This window comes from Patagioenas fasciata, chromosome W (genome assembly GCF_037038585.1).
Source record: "Patagioenas fasciata isolate bPatFas1 chromosome W, bPatFas1.hap1, whole genome shotgun sequence".
Taxonomy (NCBI): Eukaryota; Metazoa; Chordata; class Aves; order Columbiformes; family Columbidae; genus Patagioenas; species Patagioenas fasciata.
This window is the reverse complement of record NC_092559.1, coordinates 6,269,677-6,273,487: the sequence shown is the minus strand read 5'-3', so window position 1 is coordinate 6,273,487 and position 3,811 is coordinate 6,269,677. Positions and strand designations below refer to the sequence as shown.

Genomic DNA, 3,811 nt, shown 5'->3' with positions numbered 1-3,811 from the left:
GTGGTGTATATGCGGTGGGGGGGGGCGCGCTGTATATACGGTGGCTTGAGGGGGGGGGCTAGTGTGTCTGTGTGTGTGGGGGGGGTATTGTGGGGGGGGCGGGGTGTGTCTGGCGGGGGGGCAGGGTGTATGCGGGGGGGGTGCATACGCGGTGGGTATTCGGGGGGGGGTCTGTATATGCGGTGGGTATCGTGCGGGGGCTTGTTGGGGGGGGGGCTAGTGTGTGTGTGTGGGGGGGGGTGTGTGTGCGGGGGGATATTGTGGGGTGGGGGGGATATTGTGGGGGAAGGGGGGGGCCAGTGTGGGGGAAGGGGTCGGCTGGTGTGTGTGAGACCGGGGCGAAGGGCGTTGAGGCGGGCAGCGTTAGGTCTTGATGTATTTAAATCCGGTCATGTATTCCAATTTCCCCGCGTGTTTTACATATTTTTTTAAAACTTTTATTTATTGTAATTTATTGAAATGTATCGGACGTTTCCGCCTCCGCTTGAGCCATTCCCGACGAGTCCCTGAAAAATGAAGGCCCGCGTGAATGCGTAACCAGCGCGTGATGAACGCGTTAACGGATCGATCGGCGTGTGTCCCCGCGCCCCCCCCCCCACCCCGAGAGAGCCGTGAAAAAAAAGGCACGCACACCCCGCCCGCTCCCCCTTTCTTCTTTATTCTCCCGTCTTCGGGTAGCCTTTTTTATTTTCCTTTTACTTTTTTGACTATTTATTTATTTATCTGTCAATTTTTTGGTTTTGTGTGTGTGTGTGTGGTTTTTTTGTTTGTTTTACGTCTTCGTTTTCTTTCACCGACCGTTCGTTTTTGGTTTGGTTTGGCTTGTAGACGTACGTATGCCTTTTCTCCAGCCGCCTTTTTTTTTTGAATTTACGCTTTCGGTTTCTGTCACCGACTTCACACACACCCCCCCCGCCCCCCCTTTTTTTTTAACTCGCCACCCGTTGCCGGTGGGCTACGGACCGAGCACAGGCGGCGGCCTTCCCCGGCCCCAACCACCGCCTGCCCGCCCCAGTCCGCCGCAGCGAGCCCGGCCGCCCATCCGCGCCCAGAGTTCCTCCCCACCCCCCGCCCCGGCCTTTCGCCAGCGAGTTCGCCTCCCCCCCGGGAAGCCGGGGCGTCCCTGCCGGCTCCGTGCCCGGGGTGGACGGGGGTGGACGGCGGGTGGGGGTGGACGGTGGGCGGGGGGGGGGGGGCACGCGGGCGTCCCGCGGTTTCTCAGCCCCGCTGTCGGAGGCCTAACCCCCTCACCTGCCCGTGCTGCCGCCTCCCGCGCTTCTTCCTCGGTGGCTCGCTCGCTCGGTCCCTCGGCCCGCTGCCCGCCCCGGCCGCGGGCTGAAGAAGAAACCGACCCCGCCAGCGGCTTTGCCTCCCCCCGGGGAGGCATAGAGACACCGCGTCCCCGTCCCCGTCTCCCCGTCCCGGCCCGCCTGCCTCCCTGCCTACCCGCGCGCGGGGTTCCTCGGCCGATCGGCAAGACGCTCCTGCGCTGGCCTCCCCGCGACCGCCCGCCCGACGGGCTTGACTCCGAGCGACTGACCGTTGGGCACCTGGCGGGGGGCAGGGGGCCGGTTGCCGGGCGGCGGGGAGAGCGCGCATGCGCGGCGCGCGCAGTTGCCGACCCCCTCCGGCCCTTCCCGCGGGTGGGCCGGAGGGGGCGGGGGGCAAGGCGAGGGCGGGAGAGACCGCGCTTTGGGGTGCGGGCGGGGAGGGGGGGTGTTTGTGCTCGCCGTGCAGTCTGAGCCGGAAGACGAAGTGAAATTATACGGCGGCGGCGGCGGCAGGTGCGGGTGGGGGACACGACGACACCACCACGACCCCGCCGCCCCTGCCGAAATAAACCCCCACCAAAAAAAAAAAAAACACCGCCACGAAACCCGCATCCCCACGCCACGCGCGAGCCCCGAAACTCCAGACACGGACTCGCCGAGCGTGTGCACGGATCGCGAGGGTCGAAAAGCTCGACTCGTAGAGTCGCGTACACTGTCCCGCAGCCACCCGCGAGAGGCTCGCTCGGTCGCGTCCAGATCCTGTCCCTGCGTAGGACCAACCGCCCCGCCGTTCCCAGCCTCCGTCATCCAGCCGCTTCTCGAAGAGCAGGACGGGCTCGGGGCCGTGACCGCCTCTCCGCCGGGGCCCGTGGCGGTGCTCTGCCGCCCTCGGGGCGAAGAGCCTTGTTTTCGCTTTTTTTTTTTTTTTTTTTTTTTTCTCTGTGTGTGTGTGTGTGTGATTTCCGACCGTCCGACCTCAACGTCCCCCGGCTCCTTGTTCCCGCCTTTCCCTCCCTCCCTCGGGTTCTGTCGTTGCTCCTCAGCAGCGAAGAGGAAAAACACCACGTCGGCGCCGAACCCTAGGGTCGGGACAAGAGGGACGGGGCGACCAGCGTATCGCACGCCCTTCAACCTCGAGAACTTGCCGGGGGGCCGCGTAAAAAGCAGCAGGACGCTCAGCCCTCCTGCCCCGGCAGGTCGACCCTCTCGCGAGCGCGGCCGGACGCCGGGTCCGTCCGAGCCCCGCCGGTCCGGTCCGGTGCGGTCCGGTCCTTTCCCGTCCGGTCCGATGCAGTGCGATCCGGTCCGGTCCACTCCAAATTCCCGGGCCGGCCCAGTTTCCGTGTCCGCAGCGGCTCGGTAGACGGCGCCGCCTGCGCTGTGAAGAGACATGAGAGGTGTAGAATAAGTGGGAGGCCGGGCTCGCGCTCGGCGGTGCGGGGCGACCCGCCCGCCGGCGTCCCGGCCGTCGGTGAAATACCACTACTCTGATCGTTTTTTCACTTACCCGGTGAGGCGGGGGGGCGAGCCCCGAGGGGGGCTCTCGCTTCTGGCGCCAAGCGCCCGGCGCGCGCCGGGCGCGACCCGCTCCGGGGACAGCGGCAGGTGGGGAGTTTGACTGGGGCGGTACACCTGTCAAAGCGTAACGCAGGTGTCCTAAGGCGAGCTCAGGGAGGACGGAAACCTCCCGCGGAGCAGAAGTGTTGGAACGATAAAGGACTCAGCACTCCGATTCAATGTGAATCACGCCAAAGCCATTTATTACAGACAGATGTCTCCTTATATACGCAACTATTCTCTAATCACGAATCCACGCTCCAAGCATGGATTCGCTAAATGAGTATCGTGGGCAGTCCACACGCTGGAGCCCCACTGATGATAGGTCCGACGACTCACGCCATGCTGAGGCCCTGTTAATGAAGAAACGCCCCTCTTTCTCACAGCAGATTCTGTTCTCAGTTTCTCGAAGTGGCCTTGAGATTCCTTTGGGCCTGACTAATTCAACAACATATCTCCTTCTACTGAAACCCCTTCACAATTCCCCCTTTTTGTTCTTGAACTAGTCAGGCCCCTTAAACAGCATGCTGAATCATCTTTGAAATACACTGCAACATAGGACACGTGATTAACAGCATAATTACAATTACATATAATGTAGCTAAACCTTACTTAATAAGATTAAACAACTATCTGCTTATACTCAAACCTTCATATCATATATAAAACCTTAATTCTACTTATGACAACCTTACCAACGCACTATTTTAGAATAGTCAGACAACTTAATACAATATATTCTCTTAAATTCTTAAAAGATCTATAACTGCGCAGTTTATAGAGTAACGTACTTAATACCATCAGCATATGCTAATTATTGACTTAATATCTTAAAACTTATATTAACCTGTTCATATGCTAATTATTGAATTAATATCTTAAAACTTATATTAACCTATTTAAAAGATCCATAGCTTAATCTTAATATCTCTTTTAAAACCTTACCAGTTGCTAAATTAGGTTACCATGGTAGAAATATCTTA

At 59.2% G+C, this 3,811-nt stretch overlaps 1 long non-coding RNA gene across 1 annotated transcript; it reads right to left on the bottom strand.

The window, feature by feature from the left end:
• Window positions 1-468: 468 nt before the first annotated feature.
• Window positions 469-1,695, bottom strand: LOC139826318 (uncharacterized). Its single transcript, XR_011736267.1, has 2 exons — window positions 1,252-1,695; window positions 469-506 (listed from the first exon to the last, which is right to left on the bottom strand). It is a non-coding gene; the product is annotated as an uncharacterized lncRNA (long non-coding RNA).
• Window positions 1,696-3,811: the final 2,116 nt, after the last annotated feature.